Source organism: Adiantum capillus-veneris, chromosome 9 (genome assembly GCF_014529385.1).
Source record: "Adiantum capillus-veneris isolate H3 chromosome 9, ASM1452938v2, whole genome shotgun sequence".
In the NCBI taxonomy this organism is placed as follows: Eukaryota; Viridiplantae; Streptophyta; class Polypodiopsida; order Polypodiales; family Pteridaceae; genus Adiantum; species Adiantum capillus-veneris.
Window position 1 is genome coordinate 81,351,611 of NC_140939.1, and position 24,846 is coordinate 81,376,456.

The window sequence follows — 24,846 nt, forward strand, 5'->3', positions numbered from 1 at the left end:
ACCTCGTACATATTCACATGATTATGCTCTCCATGTGATTCGACCTTGACAACTTCATACACTCTAGGAAATTTTCTTTACCACCCTTGCCTTCAAAGCTAAATCCAAAGTTGTGCGACTTGCTTCTAATGAGATTGTGGTACGGTACTTTGTTTGCACCCCATCTTGAGTGTTGGAAGGACCGCTTTGTGATGACTTCATCACTTTCTCAATGGTATTCAACGTCTCCAAAATATCTTGTAATTTTTCCAGTTTCTACTATTGAGAAGAAAATGAACAAAGCCTGTTTAAAGAGACTTGAGTTTGAAATGTAATGAGAACTTGCCAGATGATATCAAAGGTTGGTATTTTTGGAATCTTAAGCACAACTCTTAAATGATGACATATTTGAGAAAGTTTATGTAACGCAGCCTCGTAGTTTTGTCATTGAAGGGCACGTGGATAAAGTGTGAAAATGTAAGAAACCTTTGTATGGGTAGAAGAAATCTCCTCGTGCTTGGTATGCGAAAGTTGAGACTCATTTGGTCAAACGAGACTTTTGTAATAGTCCAACAGAAAGCACATTGTATATAAAAGTGTGAGGGCGATGTACTCCTCATTGTTGTTTTATATGTGGTTGATTTGTTGATCACTAGTACGAATGAGGCACATATTGCTGAATTTAAGGCTCATTTGAATGCTACTTTCAAGATGAAATATTTGGGATTGTTGCATCATTACTTGGGCATACAGTTTAAGCAGTGTGATGGTGGTATTTTCTTGTGTCAAATGAGCTACATAGAATCATTACTATGTAAGTTTGGACTTGAGGATTGTAAACCTATTGCTACTCCCAGGGAAATAGGTTTGAAATTGAGTCTTCATGATGCTGGTGATCATGCCGATGTCATTCTTTACCAAGCTGTTGTTGGATACCTTATTAATGTATGCAACACAAGGCATGATATTCAGTTTTCAATCTCACATGTAAGCACATTTATTCGTAGCCCAGGGTGTAAAAAATTGGCAAGTCATCAAGAGGATTTTTCACGACTTGAATGGCACTTTACATCTTGGGTTGTTTTATCCCAAGGGGGAATCATTACTGCCAGATTTACATGCTTTTTTGGACTCATATTGGGCTGGTTGTTTTGATACGCCAATGTCCACAAGTGGTTTTTGTTTCATGCTCGGTAGTTCATGCATATCATGGTTGAGCAAGAAGCAACCTACTGTGGCCACTTCCAGTTGTGACATTGAGTGCATGACAGTTGTGAGACTGAGTACAGGGCAGTCGTCACATCTACGGTTGAGTGTGTATGGCTCAGACGCCTTATGACTGATTTGGGTATTTGACAAGACACTGCCAACATCATCTATAGTAAACAGTTAGAGCGCATTGACAATTGCAAGGAACCCAATTTTTAATGCTCACACAAAGTACATTGGGGTGCATTATCCCTATGTCAGGGAAAGAATATTAGCAGGAAAGACCAACTTGGCTTATGTGCCAACAAAGGACAACCTTGAAGATTATTCACAAGGGCATTGTCTCATCAGGAGTTTGAAGCTTTCCGCAAATCTTTGGGCTTACTCCCCTTTGTGGATTGATCATGCACTCAAGGCATGGCACTTCTCTATACATTATGTGCTAGCTCTTGTTCACCGCATCACTCCTAAGGGGGATTTGTTACCATACATATGTGGTAGTGATGTGTGTGAACACACTTAGGACTATCGGAGCATTTTTTCCCTCACTAGGAAGTTTTTCCCCCCGTGCATTGTTTATATACCCATCATTCGCTAACTTATCTTTCAATTGTGAACTAAGCATTACTACTCTCTGTTGTGTGCCTTGAGCTTCTTCGTCTTCTCCAAGTTGTGTGTGTTTTCGTACAACCCTATTTCCAATAAGAAGTTGCACCAATTTAAAGCTATGATTGTACAAGAGATAGTGTTGGGTTGCGGGTGAGTGTTTAGATATCAAGCTCGACACATGGTATACATGAATAACTGCACATGGTAACAAACACGAGAATCATTAATAATGACAATACAATTGGACTTTGCTGGCTTGGTCTACCTACCAAGAGTGATGGCCACTTATCTAGCTATTCACTGGCGGTTTCACATTGACCACCATTGTAAGTCTTACTTAGTTGTATTTCCTACTTATGTTTCATAGACCATCTTCGTAGTTAAGAAGAATCTACTTTGTGCATCCATCTCCATTGTGTGGTGTCTTAACAGTGTGGATTGTGTTTGTAGGGTGGATATGGTCTATGTGGTTACATGATTGTAACCACCATGTCACCATCATTAGTGACATGGTGGCTACAACTTGCATTGTCCTTACAAGGAGGATGTCTTGCAAGAGATGGTCAAATGCCACCTATATCCTTGTACTTAAGTCTCTTTGGGGGATGATTAGAGATGTCCTATTTGGCCGCCTCCTGGTTCCAAGTGGTCTATCCCTTTGCCATGAGTAGCCATGTGCAATGGATCTACTGAGAATGCCTCACAAAATTACTTGTAGCAATGATGGCATACTCAATCAGATTCAAATGCCCATATGTGTGCGTGGTTTAGGGGGAGACACTATTTGTCATGACATAAAATATTGTTGTCCACTTATTACTTGGCTTGATTGCTACAAACTCATTCTGGTGCTTCTATTGCCCCCATTTCATTGCTTTATGTTGTTGCATCCTCACATCTTTGTCAATCATACATTTCCTCATATTAGCTTTCTAAGATTCCAACCTAGCACTAGTCTCATTCGTTTTCTTGTCGATCACGTTCACCTTCGATGTTAGAAGAGCTTGCATTTCCTTTTGAGTACTTTAAACCTTCCAAACACCATCTGATCCATACAATACCTTTTCTATGATGTTATGTAACCTTTTTTCTAGGGAAGTTTGGAAGTGTCAAATCGTCTTGATAGCATAATACTTTAAACACTCAGCCCTAGGCTCCCACACTCTTGCCATTAATGCCAGTCACTCATTTGAAAAGCTATTCAATAAGTAACAAGAATTCATCACCAAGATCTAAGTTCTTACCCTTTGGCCAAAGGTATTTTATTTTGCTTGTTTCCTCAAGTCCATTCTTATGCCCGTGTAAGTATAAGGTGCACAAAAATGACCTTATATTGGGAGCTGAAATACATGTTCCTACATTGAATTGCAAGATGATAGTTTAAAGGGCCAATTGTCTACGAGAGGTTTGTCAAAAACCCAAATTGTCTAAAAAAGGTTTGTCAGAAAGCACAATCAACATCGATAGAATAGAGAAAATAAGTCATGGAGCAAGCTTAATGGAAACCTACAATGCGAGTCTTCAGGTGAGTACAAGACAAGTTTGATAAACCAATTGAAGATTCCTGCAAAGAAGAAGAGCTTATTCAGAATTGGCTATGCATGACTTCGGGGCTCTTATTTAAAAGAAGAGATACATTCAAGAAAATCAAAATAAACAACCATCATCACTTTGCGTTTTGAAACACAAAAAAAGTAGGTCAATCCATGAAAGGAACAGACTTTCTATGCTAGTACCACCTGAATCTAGCCCATGTTTCCATCAATTCAAGAGTATATTCAATTGATGAGACATCAGATCAGCTTGATAAAATGGGCTGGGACTGATGACGCACACTTCTTTCTTCTTCAATCAGCTAGGACTGAGCTTTCTTCTGTGCTGGCTCCTTTCACGAGTTTATCTCAGGAGAGAATTTCTTCTTTCTTTTTTTTCTGTGATGGCTCCTTTCACGAGTTTATCTTTCTTCTTTCTTTTCTTTCTGTGCTGGCTCCTTTCACGAGTTTATCTCAGGAGAAAATTTGGGATTGATGTAGTTTAATCATGTCATGTATGATGGGTTGAAGAACAATCCATTTTCTCTTCTCATCCATATAGTCACCTTGCATAGAAAGTTCTTCAAGTTTACACGCTTGACACCACCACCTTTTTCAACAAGAGCTTTAACCAAAGACATTTCTCTCAAAATCACTTTTATTTTAATTTTTGGCATATTTGATATCGTCGGTGTCACGTGTACATAACTTTCTTTTGTTTCCATTGTACATCCACCCATTCAATTATATGCATTTGAGTTAATGAATACAGCCCGGGACAACAACCTACTATCATTGTCAACCTTTGAAAACCCACCTGTTGCCTCAAAATCATTTTGCTGCTTCTGAGGACAAAAGCAATTTAGAGTGGGGGTAATGGTAGCCGACAACAACCAATCAACAATCAAAGATGGTCAAAGCAAAGCCAACCATTGCCAAAGAAAGCCAGAGTAGGTAAATCCATGCTAAAGTGGTGCTAATAAGTTAAATGAAGCAATATGAAGCCTAAAGAACGTGCAAGGACCATATTTTTACATGTTGCTAGAATCTTGAGGTCAAAATGGTCACATGTTAAAAAGTCTATCATGGAGTGGCCAAGTATGGTACTCTAGTAGTAGTTTTTTAAAATGGGCATGAAGAGTAGAGGAGGACTACGTTTCACCTTATTTAGAGCTATAGAGAGCAAGTTTATGGTAAGATGGAGTCGAGCACCTTCTTACCATTCTGTTGGTTCTGAGGGGTACTTGACTTGTTCTCCTTCGGCTTACCTTTATTGTGCTTCATTTCCTATGCGAGAGCGTTTCTGGCAGCATCATTGTAGTCCTTAAACCAAAGAGGAAAGCCTCTTTTTGCAATCCTCATCCGAATTACGCAATTGAACACCAACCTGCAAAATATGGTTAGAAAAAGACATAACGGGAGTTCCATTTTTCTTGAGGCCTCGCCAATCTTCTTTCAATCGATCAAGGTACTGTGGTGGCATAAAACGAGCCTTGAGCTTGTCTTGGAAGTCAACCCAACTGAAAGACAATGGTTTGCCATGGCACGATCAAGGTGCTCGACCATCTGTGCCTCTTGTCACGCCTCATACCAATTAATGGCATCACCCAACAAACATGGCAGCAGTCAAAACTTTATTGTTACTGGTTTTCTTATTAGCCGCAAAGTGAGCATTAAATTGATGCAACCAAGAATGAATCACAGGAGCACCCATCTTACTGAATGTCAACTTCTCAATGACTGAGTTGTTGGAGGCGTCGTCTCTACTTGGGCTACGTGATGACTTGCCGGCCTCCTAGAGTGGCTCGCTCTTCGAGGATAGGACTTGTAATACCAACTCTTGCATGCGTTGGTCTCACTTTTCTTTAGCCGCTAGGCGTTGAGCTTCGTGTGCTTGCTCCATAATTGTCCTTGTGTCTTCGGCTGCTATGCATTGAGCTTCACGTGCTTACTCACGATCTAGCTCCATAGCTGCCCTCTTTTCTTCAGCCATTATGCGTTGAGCTTCGTGTGCTTGCTCAAGCTCGAGCTCACCCTCCGTTCTTCACGTTCCCTTTCCATGGCAGCCCGCTGAGCCTCTTGTCGTAGCATCATCTTCATCATGGACTTCATCAAAATCTCCATAGAATTTGGTGCAATCCGTGGCGTAGATGGGGATGGAGGAGGATGAAACCGGCCCGTAGGGCGGTAGGCGTTGGCTTTCACCCGAAATTCTTTACTTTATACACACACACACACAACACTTTGCAAAGAAAACCTGCGACGGGAGTTAACACTTGAATACACACACGGCTCGGAAGCTAGAATGCTCCGAGCAAACGCCGACAACCTGTAGGCCCCAAAATTGGCGCCCCTTTCGGTATTTCTTTATTCTTTAGGAGGGTAAATTACAAGGTAAGGTCCTGGGAATCCTTCACGTGTATCCACCTAGATACCATTTGATTTGGCCAAATTTCGGCAGCATAACAGCCCCAAAACTTGCGCGAAACCAATTCCCCTGCTGGAACTCGCTTGCACTGTCATATACCCTCTGATTCCTGTCCAAAAACAGTAAATTCAGCACGCTGTATTTACTGGTTTTTGCCCTGTTTTCAGCCCCAAACAGTCCCCTAATTGTCCTTTGCCAGTGGGGCACGATTCCCAATGGTCCTGGCGTCCGTATGGCTGAAAAACAGTGAAATTACAGCGCATACACAGCGCTGATTTTGCACCTGTATGGTGAGGTTATGACCCTCACCAGTGCCTGCTTTGGAGCAGCAACTAGCTACCCCTGTTCCTGCTCAAGGAGGCTCTTGCCTCAGCACAAAAGCATGAACCCACACAACTGTACATCAGTCAAATGAGTAGCCCTCTTGTGGGGCATCACATAACTGCACGTAGGGGAAAGAGAGAGTAGTGTGTAGTGTGCAGGGCATCACTCCTAGCAGTACACTGTACATGAGAGGGAAAGAAAGCACTCCATAGCTCTTAACCTGTGACAGGTTGCAAATGAAGCCTCTCCCTTCTCTAAATTCAGCGCCAATTCTTCTGCAAGAGGAAAGTGCATGAAAAGTTGACACTTGGCGCATTTACAAGCATTTGCCCGTTTCGGGCTTGCCGCTTAAAAATATCCTGACCGGTTGCCCAGTTGACTTCGCGGCAGAGTTGTAAAATGTTTCCCTAGTCATACCGGAGGTAATGACGCGAACACATTTCACGGCCCAAAATAGCAGTTCCCTAAATTTTAGGAGATGCTTCCGTTGGGCTCCCACTGGTCTTCTGACCATCTATCCTCATTGGGACCGCATCCAAAATTGCAATGTGGCCCAACTGTTGGATACTTTTTGTTGGTAGTCCCACCTTGACTTTACGCCTTAATTGAGTTCACTTCCTAGTATCCACCAACTTGCTAAGTGCGACGGGGGGACCTATATGATCTTGCTCTGAGCCTAGACATCCTCTTACCATACGAATTCCAGTGCCGACCACTTCCCGTCTGCGGGTGAATCTACTGTTCACATTGGCCATACAATGTCCAACCGTTTGCTACTTCAAAAAGAGGGTCTCAAAACAAATAAAATAAACCCCATTGGAAAGAAACCAACAACCAAGGTTAGCAGTTGCCACATCTCTGTGACATGGTTAATAACTGCCACGTCCTCGTGACATACCCCCCTCTTGAAATCGCAAACATCCTCGATTGCATACCATAAATACACGCCACTGATGATCTTGTGCTATTAACACTCTTTTATCATCGCATGTATCCGCAAGAAAGGTCGTAACATACATAGATACAAATGACTTAATGAGGCCTTCATACTTTTGCCATTTCAATCTATGGCACTGAATTCATATGTACATTTGATGTACTAGCTCTATCATTACCCCTCCTTTGCACACGTTGGGTTGGGGCATAAGTAGGCTGTAACCCAAAGGCTTCAAGGTAAAGCTGCAATACATTTGGTGACTCTGACAGTTCATGCTCTTCCATCCACTTTGCATCCATAGGCGGATAGTTCTTGAACTTCACCAAATAGCATCTTGCAACTTGTCCTTTAACTTTTCTGTCCTTATGTGCCAAAACTTGCTCAGGTACCAGGATCTCATCAAGTTCCTCAACTTCTAGCTGATCCTCAACTGGCATATCTTCTGGCACATCACCCACGAAGGGTCTTAGAAGACTCACGTGAAACGCATTATGAATCTTCCATGCATCAGGCAATTTCAACCTGTAAGCCACATCGTTGATCTTGTCAAGCACTTGAAAAGGCCCATAGTAACGCATGCTGAGCTTAGGAAACAGCCGTTCCTTGCCCTTCATCTTCTTTAACCTTGCCTTTTCGAACCTTAAGAGAACCCAATCACCAGGTGATAGTAACAATTCACGACGGTGACGATCAACAACCTTTTTCTGTTTTGCCTGAGTTTTCTCCAAGGCAACTTTAATCTTCTTATACATCTCATCCATGTTCTCAACATATCGATCTGCCTCAAAGATCTTGTTCTTTGTATGCAAAATGGGAGGAACCTTTTTGCCGCCTTCAACAATTTCAAAAGGTGCTTTGCCAGTAGACGAATGCACCGTATTATTGTACGCATACTCAAGCATAGGCAAATACTCTTCCCACTTGCCCTTATTATCTGACACATAGCATTTCAGCAGATCTAAGACAGTAGAATTGGCCTCTTCTGACTGTCCATCAGTTTGTGGATGAAACGAAGACGAGAACTTGAGCGTAGTACCCATGTTCTCAAACAATCCTCTCTAGAACAAACTGGTCATGCGAGGATCACGATCACTGATAATCGATTGTGGCATACCATGGTACTTAAACACATTGTACATGAACAAGCGTGCCATCTGATCAGATTTTATCTTCTTCCTGACAGGGATAAAATGGGCCTGCTTGCTGAACCTGCAGATAATGGTCCATATACCATCATTCCCTGTTGGCGTCCTTGGAAGATCAAAGATAAAGTCCATAGCAATGCTTTCCCATGGCTTATCCGGAATCGGCAGTGGTTGTAAAAACCCTGGTGCCTTTTGCCTGTCAAACTTGACCTTTTGGCAAACTATGCATGCTCGCACAAAGGCATCCACATCTCTCCTCAAGGTAGGCCAATAGAAGAACGTCTCTACCGCTTTAACTGTTGCATCAATGCCACGATGCCCTGCATACGGTGGGACATGACTCTCTTCCATGACCTTATGTCGCAATGGCCTAGTGACACAAAGTCTGCCATGCATCATCATAAAACCGTCTCTGAGGAGGTAGTGCTCGTGATGTTGCCCCTCTTGTAACTGTTCAAAGATCCTTGCAAAATCTTCATCAACAGTATAATGTTCCTTCATGTCATCTAACTCATGATGATAAGGAATTGACACAGCTGAAATTTGTGGCTTTCTTGATAACGCATCAGCCACAACATTCTTCTTGCCTTCCACATGCATAATCTGGAAGTGGAACATGGAAAGAATGTTTGCCCATCGCATATGCTTTTCGGATAACTTTGACTGTGTCAAGAAGTATCGCAAGGTCTGATGATCTGTTTGGACAACAAAATCAGCACCTAAGAGGTAGTGCTTCCAGCTAGAAAGCGCATGAATAACGGCCAAGAGTTCTTTCTCATAGACTTGCATAGTCCTCTCTGGCCCTTGCAAAATTCGGCTTTCATATGCTACTACCCGTCCATCTTGCATTAGCACTGCTCCGATGCTACTGCCACACGCGTCACATTGGACCACAAATGACTTCCTGAGATCTGGCAAAACAATAACTGGATCTGAAGTCAACTTTTCCTTTAAGAGACTAAAAGCTGAAATCTCTTTTTGGGTCCATCTGAAAGTGACCTCTTTCTTTTGCAATGCGTGAAGAGGCGATGCTATCTCGGCAAAATTTCTGATAAACCTTCTATAGTAGGAACACAATCCCAAGAAGCTTCTGACATCGTGCACAGTCTTCAAGCCTGGCCATGTCTTGATAGCTTCGACCTTTGCGGGATCCATTCTAACACCATCCTTTGAGACTATGTGGCCCAGAAAGTGGATCTCTTCCAGGAAGAATTCACTTTTCTTAGGATTGACAAGTAACCTGTGACTGCGCAGCTCTTCGAACACAATGGTCAAGTGACGCCTATGCTCCTCTTCATTCTTCGAATACACAATCATGTCATCGAAGAATGTTCCAACAAACTGTTGATGCGAGCGAAAAATCCGGTCCATCATTCTGTTGAACGTGGCAGGAGCATTTGTTAGCCCAAACGGCATCACTAGAAACTCATAAAGACCAAATGTCGTTCTAAACACAGTCTTGTGCACATCCTCTGGGCTTATACGAATCTGATGGTACCCACTCTTCAGGTCTATCCTGCTGAAAATTGCAGCACCCTCTAAACGATCGAGAATATCATCAATGCGAGGAATAGGAAACCTATTCTTGATGGTATTCTTATTCAACGCACGGTAATCGATACACATGCGCCATGAGCCATCCTTCTTCTGCACTAGGAGCACTGGGGAGCAAAAAGGTGAAGAACTAGGCTGGATAAGCCCCTTCTCTAATAACTCCTCAATTTGGCCCATAATCTCTTTCTGCTGCGCCGCACTAACCCTGTAGGGAGGTCTATTTGGCGGACTACACCCTGGCACCAAATCTATCCGATGGTCCTCAGGTCTCTCTGGCGGCAATTGCGACGGTAATGAATCAGAAAAACAGTCACTAAACTTTTGCAAAAATGCTGACCTTTCTTTATCTAACACAGATAAATTTGACTGATCACTATCTGAGACATCACGTGCAAAAATCAAGTACACAGAAAGATGATTCTTTATTACAGAAGTGATAGCAGAAGCAGATACAATAGGGACTGACTCTCCTTTAAGCTTTACATCCAAGATGTGAGTTTTGCCCCTATGCTGTACAGTGATCTTTTTGTTGTAGGCATCCAAGACTCCATGCACTCGGAACATCCACGGGATCCCCAACAAGGCGTCACAACCTTCCAGCGGCATGATGTAAAACTCTTTAGTGTCCACATACGACTGAATATGCAGACGCAGTTTTCCAATGATGGGAGTAACACACTCTGAGTGGCCAGGACATGCCAACCCTGCCTCTGCGGTGTACCCCATCTCTTCAGCTTTGATGCCGAGCTTCATAGCTAACTCTGGTGAGATAAAGTTGGCTTTGGCACCTGGATCAAAGAAGATGAGTGCCGTCTGATCCCTAACTTTACCCCATGCCCTGCATAACTCACTTGCATCTGTGCTGGGCTTGTCACCCACCATGTCTGGCACTAAACCTGCCGTGGGTTTTGGCTTCTTGCCTTTCTGGTCTTCTTTATCCTCTGAGTCAGCTGGCCTTTTCCTTTGTGGACAATTGATAGAAATATGACCAGGCTGCTCGCATATAAAGCATATGTTCTCAGCCATTAGGACCTTCTTTTCCTCGAGCGACTTGCGCACAAAAGGCTTCCTTTTCTGTTTCTTTGCCTGCGCTCCAGAAGTCCCAGCTGAATCCTTGTCCTTGGTGGCCTTTTCTAACCCCTGTGACGCATCAGGAGCCGTCTTCACAAAGGGCTTCTTCGCTGAATTTTTCTTTTGCTGCCCTCCTTTATCACTGCTCGGAAATCCACTGTCCTCTCCTTTCAACAGGGCAAGACCAGTGTTCGCAACTTCCATAAGCTGAGTAAGGGTAGCCACTCTATTCTTTGTACAGTAATCGCGAAGCCCTTTAGGCAGCCCACAACAATACTTCTCTATCTGCTCTGTCAATGGCACAAATCTGTAGGAGGTCACTGAGAGTAATGCTTTACAAAACCTCCTATTGTACTCCAGCAAGCTCTTGCACGAAGCTACCGTAAGCTGGTGCCAATCTGTCAAGACATCGGCTTCAAATTCATTTGATAGCCAAGCAGATGCAAACATTTGCTTGAAGTAAACCCAAGTGGCGGGTGCCTGTCCTTGCATTAACAATGTCGTCCACCATGTAAGCGCATTGTCCTTTAAGAAAGTGGCAGCTTTCCTGACCTTCAAGGCCTCTGTAAAATTCCCTCCCGCATAAGCTGTATCAAACTGCTGGAGGAAAGTGAGTGCCTTTGTCTTGTCCTCGAAACCACTGAAGGTACTGAACTTTACCGCTGCACCACCTTCTTTGTAAGCCTTCGGCTTCTCTAGTGCCCTCAAATTGTCATACGGAATGGTCTGCAACATGGGCACTGTACTAGGCATGATCGGCACCTGTTGGCCATTCACATTTTGCGTCAGAGGTGCGATATCTGGCTGCTGTCCAGAAAAACCAGCCATGCCAAAATGACCCTGTGGCACCCCAAACTGGCCCTGGTTGCCGTGGAAACCTTGCTGCATGCCGATAGTACCATACATGGGGTTTGGCATGATGCCTTGCATACCCCCGAACACTGTTCCTGGCATGTACGGCTGACTTCCAGACGCATAACCAGCCATACTTTGGAACACTGATCCACCCCCGAAATACCCAGGATGTACCGTGGGTGGTGGAAAAACTGAGTGCATAGCCTGGTATCCAGCTCCCTGTCCATTCAAGACAGCATGCTGGCTCTGAAAGGTGGCGGGCTGAACTGGCATAACCTGTGGAATAGGCGTTCTAGCCACCTGTTCAAGCACGGGAGGAACCTGCTTTGGAGCCCCCGACTCCGCAACATGCGAGTGTTCCCTTTCCTCCTACGCCTCATGAAGTACCTGGGCTTGAGCTTCAACAAGCTCCGTACGCGGCGTAGGTTGCCTATTTTGATGTTGCACTGTTGGCGCTTGCAAGAATTCCATAAACCTCGGATTCTGCACCAGCTGCGAAAAGACATTCACCGCGGCAACTAACTGAGTCTTAAACGCATCATCCTCAAGTTGCCCTGTCATAAAGCCCTGTACTACTGGAGAGACATTCACGTTGACAGGAGGTACAGACTGACGTGGCCGTGAGCTCTCGCCAATCTCAAAAACCATAGGAATCTCCTGCCTGTCCTTTAGAGAGGAACCCTCTTCCATAATTCCCTTCCCCTTGTCGGCCATAGTGTAATCCCCGCGTTCTTGCACTGTGTGTCTTTACCCTGAACAATCCAGGCTCACTCTTTGAGGAAAAAGTGATTGATATCCCGGCAATGGAACCATGAAACCGGCCCGTAGGGCGGTAGGCGTTGGCTTTCACCCGAAATTCTTTACTTTATACACACACACAGCACTTTGCAAAGAAAACCTGCGACGGGAGTTAACACTTGAATACACACACGGCTCGGAAGCTAGAATGCTCCGAGCAAACGCCGACAACCTGTAGGCCCCAAAATTGGCGCCCCTTTCGGTATTTCTTTATTCTTTAGGAGGGTAAATTACAAGGTAAGGTCCTGGGAATCCTTCACGTGTATCCACCTAGATACCATTTGATTTGGCCAAATTTCGGCAGCATAACAGCCCCAAAACTTGCGCGAAACCAATTCCCCTGCTGGAACTCGCTTGCACTGTCGTATACCCTCTGATTCCTGTCCAAAAACAGTAAATTCAGCACGCTGTATTTACTGGTTTTTGCCCTGTTTTCAGCCCCAAACAGTCCCCTAATTGTCCTTTGCCAGTGGGGCACGATTCCCAATGGTCCTCGCGTTCGTATGGCTGAAAAACAGTGAAATTACAGCGCATACACAGCGCTGATTTTGCACCTGTACGGTGAGGTTATGACCCTCACCAGTGCCTGCTTTGGAGCAGCAACTAGCTACCCCTGTTCCTGCTCAAGGAGGCTCTTGCCTCAGCACAAAAGCATGAACCCACACAACTGTACATCAGTCAAATGAGTAGCCCTCTTGTGGGGCATCACATAACTGCACGTAGGGGAAAGAGAGAGCAGTGTGTAGTGTGCAGGGCATCACTCCTAGCACCACACTGTACATGAGAGAGAAAGAAAGCACTCCATAGCTCTTAACCTGTGACAGGTTGCAAATGAAGCCTCTCCCTTCTCTAAATTCAGCGCCAATTCTTCTGCAAGAGGAAAGTGCATGAAAAGTTGACACTTGGCGCATTTACAAGCATTTGCCCGTTTCGGGCTTGCCGCTTAAAAATATCCTGACCGGTTGCCCAGTTGACTTCGCGGCAGAGTTGTAAAATGTTCCCCTAGTCATACCGGAGGTAATGACGCGAACACATTTCACGGCCCAAAATAGCAGTTCCCTGAATTTTAGGAGATGCTTCCGTTGGGCTCCCACTGGTCTTCTGACCATCTATCCTCATTGGGACCGCATCCAAAATTGCAATGTGGCCCAACTGTTGGATACTTTTTGTTGGTAGTCCCACCTTGACTTTACGCCTTAATTGAGTTCACTTCCTAGTATCCACCAACTTGCTAAGTGCGACGGGGGGACCTATATGATCTTGCTCTGAGCCTAGACATCCTCTTACCATACGAATTCCAGTGCCGACCACTTCCCGTCTGCGGGTGAATCTACTGTTCACATTGGCCATACAATGTCCAACCGTTTGCTACTTCAAAAAGAGGGTCTCAAAACAAATAAAATAAACCCCATTGGAAAGAAACCAACAACCAAGGTTAGCAGTTGCCACATCTCTGTGACATGGTTAATAACTGCCACGTCCTCGTGACAAAGGATCGGAAAACTGTCCTCCCGGTGTAGAGACTTCTTCTTCTCCAATTCCACTCTCATCACCTTAACACAAAGTATCCATTCCGCTTTTGGTGATGACCATGTACTCAGTACTTGGGGTACTTGGTTTCTTGGGCTACTTGGGTACTTGGGGTTCTTGGGATTCTTGGGTACTTGGGATCTTCGTACTTGGTACTGCTTGCAATCTGTGTTTAAGAAGGCTTTTCTCTTACCCAAGGTCAACTCCTTCCTGCCGATGCACCCCTTGGCAGCCTTGCGCTCACACCAAGGTTGTTTTTTCCCACCTCACATCGATTGACAAGTTGCAATGTGCCAGGTCCACTCTGATTGAGTGGAAAAGAGAAATGAGGGAAGGTTGGACGAGCCCTTCTTTTTTTGGGTTACCTGTCACTCTTCAAAAACACAGATTAGAGAGATCGACATGCCCAAGTAGGCTTAAGTTGCATGGAATCTCACAACCTAAAGAAAAAAAAAAATATAGTTCTTTATGGCTTAATTGACTTTAAGACAGAGCAATGAAGACGGGAGTGCGTCCGATGCGCGATGAACTAAGGGTGGGAGTGGCTAACAAGTCTGGGGTCGAGACACGAAGATTCTTAGAGAAAAAATTCTGAGAGAGATTCTTTAGGTTCTTTTCTTGAGTGAGGATACCGAACACTGCCAAAGAGCTCTAATACCAATGTTATGTGCAATAGAAGTGATAAATGATGAATGCTTAGGATGAGTGCTCAATGCGTACTCAAGCTTCTTTTTAGTAGAGGAGAGAGGGCCCCCCTTTTTACTTCATGAGAAGAGAATGAAAACTGTGAGTGAAAGAGAGAGAGAGAGAGAGAGAGAGAGAGAGAGAGAGAGAGAGAGAGAGAGACCAGCTCAATGACACTTGGGATGAGAGCATTGCTTGTCATTTAATCTACTCTAGCTTTGGGATCGGCTAACTCGGTCAATTCTGAGGCTGATCTGCTTACTATTACTCTCACCAAATTTCTAAGAATTTCAAACGGCTTCTCAAGTTCAAGAATGGAAGATGAGCAAGTGAATGCTTCTTGACAACATTTATAATGTGTGATAAGTGTGGTATAAGCAATATCCTGATAGACACCTTGAGGGTTTTACCAAGTAAGTTCCCTTCAGCAGGCAGATAACATACTACATAGATGAAGCTATGTCCAGGGCTAGAGAGAGATATCCTCAGCATGTAATCAGCTGCCTCCGGATCAACACCTACACATTCTCATACAGCAAGCAAGTGCTCATTGCCAGCAATCCCTTTGACTGCATCTAATCCCAGCAAGCAAGGGTTTCCTCCCTTGAATCACAGGTATCAAAAAAAACATGTGGGCAGTCATACCAATGACAAAAATGAACAGAAATGACTCCATCTCATAACCATTCTTGATAATTACAGAAGTCTACAGCCAGCAGCATTGGTTGCAAGAGCCCTTCCTCTTTCACAACTCATCAGCCGTAACCTGTACGCCTACAATCTTGCAAAGGCTCTTCAATGGCTTTACATAACTGATTCTGGCCTTGCATGTTTTATGCAGACCATACAGCATGCGAGGATTATGGTGACACTTCGCTTCACGAAGCTCTTACACGCCCTATAGTGAACGGTGGGCCTCGTCAAATTCATTAGCTTTCGACAATACATCTATCAAGTTGTTGTTCTTCATTATGCTCGTACTGCCTTAAGGCTGATACATCAAGGTGTATCAGGTCCTTGTGAACTTTTTTTAAGGCTCCTGTATGTAAGGTGTATCTGGTTTGCAAGCACTTCTTAGCATCTAGGATTACTATGACACAATGCTTAGCAAAGATGCTTATCAGGTTCATTTGCCTTGAGCAGGCCATCTGTCATGCTCCTGTAGATGATCTTGTTTAGGCTGCGTCCCCTTTTGAAATCTGGGTTAGTTCATCAAGGGTCTTATAATCGTCCTTAACCTGCTCTTTCAAGCAGGCTGCTATTTGTTGCATACGCATTTGCATTTCATGATGAAGTCAATGCATCTCTTCACTTGGGCGAGCCAGAAACCTGACATTTTGCAAGCACTTTTCAAACTCACTATGCTTAATGACTAATGATAGGCATGTGCACCTTATGCCCTTCTGCATCTAAGGGCAAAATTTACAATTGCCCTTCCGATGAACAAAAGAAAAATTTGCATACGACGTTAAAAAATTTTCTTGGTTGTCCCAATCAAGTGTTAGAAAAAAACCGGGGTACAGTGTATTTTAACCGGCTAAAATCACAAAATCTTGGTTAGATTTTGAGCTTGCCTCCAAGAAAACCAGTAAATTTACATAAGTTTTAGTGTGAGTACCGGCAAAAGCTTCAAAATTTGACCTAAAAACCGGTAGAATTTCAACTTTGCCCTTATTTTCTTCCGTTACGAAAAATGTATTTTTCTAGCCCTGGTCCCAGTTCTCTCTCGAGTATAGGTCTTGGGTTCAAGACACCTCAAATAGATCTTTTAGGTCTCTTGAAATGGTTCTTATGACGTCAAAGTTTTTTCTTGATTACCCTAGTTCCCTTTGGAGTATAGGTCTTGGGTTCATGACACCTCAAATAGATCTTTTTGTCTCTTGAAATGGTTCCTACACATTCAATTTTTTTTCTTGATTATCCTAATTCTCTCTAAAGTATAGGTCTTGGGTTCAAAACTCGTCGAATAGATCTTTTAGGTCTCTTGGAATTGTTTCTATGTTGTCAAATCTTTTTCTCTTCTCACTCTTTACTCAAAGACCTACTAAATAAACGATGTTTAATCAAACACCGTATTGTCTCTCTCTAAACTCTCCAATTTCCATGGTGCTAAAACATTGCTTGAAAAAATATTCTAAAACTTCCAGGAATCTGTAGACACTAAACAATCTCTATTGAGAAGGCACAATCATTCGCAAACTTACAATATAGGGATACTTTGGTTTTATAAATTCATAACCAACTATCATGCTGTTTAAATACACTAGTACCAAATATGAGAGTACAAAAAGTCCAGAAAAAAGATGGTTCTAGAAATAGACTAGGGACTTGAGCGCGGTTCCCTTGGTACCGTCTAAACAGTAATGTCAAAGAAAATGAGCACAGATAGACCACTGTCAGAGCCATACAAAGTAGTGAATCACCTCCTTTGGTGGCGAATCCTAAAATCTAGAACATCATGATCCTACAAAGAAAGCGTCATATGCAAGTTAAGAGAGACTATTTAACCACTATCAAGTTAAGCTAGTAAAAATAGAGTTTTGGAACCGGTGGAATACAGGCTTAAGTAATAAGCGTTCGCCCAACACTGGAAAAGAAACTCAAGAGGCAAAACAATTAGCGCATGTTGCGAGCTTTAGGCAGCTATCAGAAGCCCACGTCTCAATAGAGCTGGCCGCTAGTAGCCACAAGCCTGGAAGCCTGAAGGTGGTGTCTTGTGGGGCTTGGGTGCCAAGCCCATAGTGAGCTCGGAGTGACAATGGTGAACAAGGCCATCAGAGAGAGAGAGAGAGAGAGAGAGAGAGAGAGAGAGAGAGAGAGAGAGAGAGAGAGAGAGAGAGAGAGAGAGAGAAATGAAATGTTATATTAACGTCTTCAAAAGGCCAAAATGTCCTATCAGACCAATGATCAATCTGTTACAAAATGGTGAATCTAATACCACGTCTGGGTACAAAAGAGCTAGAACAAAGATACTACTACTAAAATCCATCCTCATTTGCACTCATTTGCACTCTAGATGTTGAGAGAGTATGGCTCGAATCCTCGACTGTAGTCTCCGTCAATGCTCTCTCCTCAATCGTGGCCATCTGGATCTCCATAGCTCCGGTGCTCGGTCGATGAGAGTGCCGGTAGTGGTCGAATGAGTGTGGGCCGAGCTCTGCACTGATGGCTGATCCTCTGGCTGTCCCATATCTAGTGAAAAGAAACCTGTAATCTGTCTCTGGGACTGTCTCTCTCTCTCCCCCCCATAAAGTGTCTCTATATCTGTGTAACTCAAGTAGATATAGCCCAAAACATCTCTCATTCTCATAACTCACGACCCTAGAGAAAGGACCGAAACCCTCTCTGAATAAGTAGTGGAAAAGGCCCCGTATCTCATAGTACACTATGCAATGACATATGTAATGTAGCTCTGTCTCTGGCTCTAGCTGGCATAAGCAGCATATCTTGCTGTCTGCTGGTATTCCTTTGAATCTAATAGTCTCAATCTCCAGCTGATGTGAGGATGTGCATATCTGACCAATGGCACACCGCAAACCATGAGACACGTCCATGTAGCTGGGTCGAATCATAAACCCATCTCTTGTGAGGTGAAGAAGATGCTTGTCACAAACGGGAGCGCATGACAATATAAAATACATTCGGATAAATAGGATTTCACTTATTACTATAGCCAAAGGATATAGAGAGAAATAAATAGAGAGAGAGATAGAGAGTGAGAAGATCGACACAGTACTGGGGACCAGAAGATGGGCCGGTCCCCCCGTAATAGTATCTTTATTACTGAGGAGAAGTCTATACAAGCACTTGAACTGAACGTATTACCACGTTCGTTCTAGAATAAGACTCGTAGTTTTGTCATTGAAGGACAGGTGGATAAAGTGTGCAAATGTAAGAAAGCTTTGTATGGGTAAAAGCAATCTCCTCGTGCTTGGTATGAGAAAGCAGGGACTCATTTGGTCAAACAAGGCTTTTGTAACAGTCCAACAGAAAGCACATTGTATATAAAAGTGTAAGGGCGATGTACTTCTCATTGTTGTTCTATATGTGGATGATTTTGATCACTAGTACGAATGAGGCACATATTGCTGAATTTAAGGCTCATTTGAATGCTACTTTCAAGATGAAATATTTGGGACTACTGCATCATTACTTGAGCATACAGTTTAAGCAGTGTGATGGTGGTATTTCCTTGTGCCAAATGAGCTACATAGAATCATTACTATGTGAGTTTGGACTTAAGGATTGTAAACCTATTGCTACTCCCATGGAAATAGGTTTGAAATTGAGTCTTCATGATGCTGGTGATCATGTCGATGTCATTCTTTACCAAGTAGTTGTTGGATACCTTATTTATGTATGCAACACGAGGCATGATATTCAGTTTTCAGTCTCATAGGTCGGAACATTTATTCTTAGCCCAGGGTGTAAACATTGGCAGGTTGTCAAGAGGATTTTTCACTACTTGAGTGGCACTTTACATCTTGGGTTGTTTTATCCCAAGGGAGGATCATTGCCGCCAGATTTACACACTTTTTGCGACTCAGATTACGCTGGTTGTTTTGATACACCAATGTCCACAAGTGGTTTTTGTTTCATGCTCGACAGTTCGTGCAAATCATGGTTGAGCAAGAAGCAACCTACTGTGGCCACTTCCAATTGTGACATTGAGTGCATGACAGTTGTGAGACTGAGTATAGGGCAATCGTCACATCGACGGTTGAGTGTGTACGGCTCAGACGCCTTATGACTGATTTGGGTATTCGACAAGACACTGCCAACATCATCTATAGTAACAGTCAGAGCGCATTGACAGTTGCAAGGAACCCAATTTTTCATGCTCACACAAAGCACATTGAGATGCATTATCCCTATGTCAAGGAAAGAATCTCAGCAGGAGAGATCAACTTGGCTTATGTGCCAACAAAGGACAACCTTGCAGATCTGTTCACAAAGGCATTGCCTCATGAGAAGTTTGAAGCTTTCCGCAAAGCTTTGGGCTTACTCCCCTTTGTGGATTGATCATGCACTCAAGGCATGGCACTTCTCTATACATTATGTGCTAGCTCTCATTCACCGCATCACTCCCAAGGGGGATTTGTTACCACACATATGTAATAGTGATGTGTGTGAACATACTTAGGACTGTTGGAGCATTTTTTCCCTCACTAGGAAGTTTTTTCCCCTGTGCATTGTTTATATGCCCATCACTCGCTAACTTATCTTTCATTTGTGCACTAAGCATTGCTACTCTCTGTTGTGTGCCTTGAGCTTCTTCGTCTTCTCCAAGTTGTGTTTTCGTACAACCCTATTTCCAACAAGAAGCTGCACCAATTTCAAGCTATGCTTGTACGAGAGATGGTGTTGGGTTGAGGGTGAGTGTTTAGATATCAAGCTCGACACATGCTATACATGAATAACTTCTCAGCTACATTCATTAATCGCACATGGTAACAAACACGAGAATCATTAATAATGACAATACAATTGGACTTCGCTAGCTTGGTCTACCTACCAAGAGTGATGGCCACTTATCTAGCTAGCTCACTCACTGGCGGTTTCACATTGACCACCATTGTACATAAGTCTTACTTAGTTGTATTTCCTACTCATGTTTCATAGACCATCTTCTTATTTCAAGTAGTTAAGAAGAAGCTACTTTGTGCATCCATCTCCATTGTGTGGTGTCTTAGCAGTGTGGATTGTGTTTGTAGGGTGGATATGGTCTGTGGTTACATGATTGTCACCATCATTAGTGACATGGTGGCTACAACTTGCATTGTCCTTACAAGGAGGATGTCTTGCAAGAGATGGTCAAATGCCACCTATATCCTTGTACTTACTCTCTTTGGGGGATGATTAGAGATGGCCTATTTGGCCGCCTCCTGGTTCCAAGTGGTCTATCCCTTTGCCATGAGTAGCCATGTGCAATGAATCTACTGAGAATGTCTCACAAAATTACTTGTAGCAATGATGGCATACTCAATGAGATTCAAATGCACCAGGGTAGTTTTCGTTCGACGTACGGGACGTCTAGTACCGTTCGGTCGGACCCGTTCCGTTCCGTACGTTTAGTACGTTCTGTACGATCGAAAAATGTAGCCGTTTATGACCGTTGGCGGCAGTTTTTGCACGTGTTAGTGGGCGTTTAGGGAGCCATTTTGGAGCATGTTTGCAATCATGTGGCATGTACCAATGCCTATTGCCATGCTCTCCCTCTCACATCCATAATGCCCCATGCTCTCCCTCTCCCATGCTCTTCCTCTTCCTATAATCTATTTAAGCAACTCCTCCACCTTGTTCTCAACACAACTTACAAGCTACAAGCTCTAGCCTCTCAATCCTCTCATCATCCATGTGCTCCCATTGAAGCTCTCAAGTGACAAGGCTCAAGCTTTCCTTCTCTCCCTTGGGTTTCTCCCCCTCAAGCTCCCATTGAAGCTCTCGAGTCTCAAGTGACAAGCTCTCCATCGTCTCTCCCTCTCAAGCTCTCATAATTGTAATCTGTCTAAATGTCAAGTTTCTTTAAGGCCTAAGCCTTAGGCTTAAGAATTATTTGTTTTTTTTTATTTTGAACGTACATAACGTCATCGTACATCATAATTTTTTTTAGTTCGTTTAGTACCGCACATCGTTGTACGTGTACAAAACGTACGAGACCGTACGAGACCACCCCGAAATGCACATATGTGTGCTTGGTTTAGGGGGAGACACTATTAGTCATGACATAAAATATTGTTGTCCACTTATTACTTGGCTTGATTGCTACGAACTCCCCATCCATCCATTATGGTACTTCTATTGCCCCCATTTCATTGCTTTATGTTTTTTCACCCTCATATTAGCTTTCTAAAATTCCAACCTAGCACTAGTCTCATTCATTTTCTTGTCGATCACGTTCACCTTCGATGTTAGAAGAGCTTGCATTTCCTTCGAGTACTTTAAACCTTCCAAACACCATCTGATCCATACAATACCTTTTCTACGATGTTATGTAACCTTTTTTCTAGGGAAGTTTGGAAGTGTCAAATCGTCTTGGTAGCATAATACTTTAAACACTCAGCCCTAGGCTCCCACACTCTTGCCATTAATGCCAACCACTCATTTGAAAAGCTATTCAATAAGTAACAAGAATTCATCACCAAGCTCTAACTTCTTACCCTTTGGCCAAAGGTATTTTATTTTGCTTGTTTCCTCAAGGCCACCCTTTCTGCCCGTGTAATCATAAGGTGCACAAAAATGACCTTATATTGGGAGCTAAAATACATGTTCCTACATTGAATTGCAAGATGATAATTTAAAGGGCCAATTGTCTCCAAGAAGTTTGTCAAAAAGCCAAATTGTCAAAAAAAGGTTTGTCAAAAAGCACAATCAACATCGATAGAATAGAGAAAAATAGTTAACTTCTTAATCTGCATCAACTATCACATTTTCCATGCCTAATAACAATTGTGCCAACAAATAAGGTCACATCGTTTTAAGGTCCAGGAATCAAACTTGCGTCTTTACGCGCGCACACATCCACCCTAACCACTAGATTATAATCCCATTGAATCTCACACCATTTATTGCTCAAGCATGCCATCAAATTTAGCATAGATATTAACATTTAACACATGAAAGTAGGAGCCATGCCTTCAAAACTTTTGAACTCTTCGAAGGGTGAGGTCATGGAGCAAGCTTAATGGAAACCTACAATGCGAGTCTTCAGGTGAGTACAAGACAAGTTTGATAAACCAATTGAAGATTCCTGCAAAGAAGAAGATCTTATTCAGAATTGGCTATGCATGACTTCAGGGTTCTTATTTAAAAGAAGAGATACATTCAAGAAAATCAAAATAAACAACCATCAGCACTTTGCATTTTTAAAGGAACAGACTTTCTGTGCTAGTACCACCTGAATCTAGCCCATGTTTCTTTCTTCTTTCTTTTTGTGCTGGCTTCTTTCACGAGTTTATCTCAGGAGAAAAATTGGGATTGATGTAGTTTAATCATGTCATGTATGATGGGTTGAAGAACAATCCTAGGTAGTGTTACACTACATTTCTCCATTTTTTTACACAAAATCCCTCCTGCTATTTTCTCTTCTCATCCATTGTCAACCTTTTTTTTGTTTCCATTGTACATCCACCCATTCAATTATATGCATTTGAGTTAATGAATACAGCCCGGGACAACAACCTACTATCATTGTCAACCTTTGAAAACCCACCTGTTGCCTCAAAATCACTTTTGCTGCTTCTGAGGACAAAAGCAATTTAGAGTGGGGGTAATGGTAGCCGACAACAACCAATCAACAATCAAAGATGGTCAAAGCAAAGCCAACCATTGCCAAAGAAAGCCAGAGTAGGTAAATCCATGCTAAAGTGCTGCTAATAAGTTAAACCAAGCAATATACGTACAAGGACCATATTTTTACATGTTGCTAGATTCTTGAGGTCAAAATAGTCACATGTTAAAAAGTCTATCATGGAGTGGCCAAGTATGGTACTCCAGTAGTTTTTTGGAATGGAGCAATATCCTGATAGACACCTTGAGAGTTTTACCAAGTAAGTTCCCTTCAGCAGGCAGAGAACATACTACATAGATGAAGCTACGCCCAGGGCTAGAGAGAGATATCCTCGGCATGTAATCAGCTACCTCCGGATCAACACCTACACATTCTCATACAGCAAGCAAGTGCTCATCGCCAGCAATCCCTTCGACTGCATCTACTCCCAGCAAGCAAGGGTTTCCTCCCTTGAATCACAGGTATCAAAAAAAACATGTGGGCAGTCATGCCAATGACAGAAATGACTCCATCTCATAACCATTCTTGATAATTACAGAAGTCTACAGCCAGCAGCATTGGTTGCAAGAGCCCTTCCTCTTTCACAACTCATCAGCCGTAACCTGTACGCCTACAATCTTGCAAAGGCTTTTCAATGGCTTTACATAACTGATTCTGGCCTTGCATGTTTTATGCAGACCATACAGCATGCGAGGATTATGGTGACACTTCGCTTCACGAAGCTCTTACACACCCTATAGTGAACGGTGGGCCTCATCAAATTCATTAGCTTTCGACATCGACAATACATCTATCAAGTTGTTGTTCTTCATTATGCTCGTACTGCCTTAAGGCTGATACATCAAGGTGTATCAGGGCCTTGTGAACTTTTTTAAAGGCTCCTGTACGTAAGGTGTATCTGGTTTGCAAGCACTTCTTAGCATCTAGGATTACTATGACACAATGCTTAGCAAAGATGCTTATCAGGTTCATTTGCCTTGAGCAGGCCATCTGTCATGCTCCTGTAGATGATCTTGTTTAGGCTGCGTCCCCTTTTGAAATCTGGGTTAGTTCATCAAGGGTCTTGTCAACGTCCTTAACCTGCTCTGTCAAGCAGGCTGCCATTTGTTGCATACGCATTTGCATTTCATCTTGAGCATGTCGTGATGAAGTCAATGCATCTCTTCACTTGGGCGAGCCAGAAACCTGACATTTTGCAAGCACTTTTCAAACTCACTATGCTTAATGACTAATGATAGGCATGTGCACCTTATGCCCTTCTGCATCTAAGGGCAAAATTTACAATTGCCCTTCCGATGAACAAAAAAAAAAATTGCATACGATGTTAAAAAATTTTCTTGGTTGTCCCAGTCGGTGTTAGAAAAAAACCGGGGTGCAGTGTATTTTAACCGGCTAAAATCACAAAATCCCGGTTAGATTTTGAGCTTGCCTCGAAGAAAAACCAGTAAATTTACATAAGTTTCAAAATTTGACCTAAAAACTGGTAGAATTTCAACTTTGCCCTTATTTTCTTCGGTTAGGGAAAATGTATTTTTCTAGCCCTGGTCCCAGTTCTCTCTCGAGTATAGGTCTTGGGTTCAAGACACCTCAAATAGATCTTTTAGGTCTCTTGAAATGGTTCTTATGACGTCAAAGTTTTTTCTTGATTATCCTAGTTCCCTTTGGAGTATAGGTCTTGGGTTCATGACACCTCAAATCTCATATAGATCTTTTATGTCTCTTGAAATGGTTCCTACACATTAAATTTTTTTTCTTGATTATGCTAATTCTCTCTAAAGTATAGGTCTTGGGTTCAAAACACGTCAAATAGATCTTTTAGGTCTCTTGGAATTGTTTCTATGTTGTTAAATCTTTTTCTCTTCTCACTCTTTATTCAAAGACCTACTAAATGAACGATGTTT

The 24,846-nt window shown here is 42.8% G+C and overlaps 1 long non-coding RNA gene across 1 annotated transcript in view; it reads right to left on the reverse strand.

The window, feature by feature from the left end:
• Positions 1–22,038: 22,038 nt before the first annotated feature.
• The window catches only part of LOC147450727 (uncharacterized), a 73,783-nt gene continuing 70,975 nt past the window's right edge, over positions 22,039–24,846 (reverse strand). The window contains exon 2 of the long non-coding RNA XR_015189154.1: positions 22,039–22,405. This is a non-coding gene — a long non-coding RNA (uncharacterized LOC147450727). The remainder of the gene's footprint in view (positions 22,406–24,846) is intronic.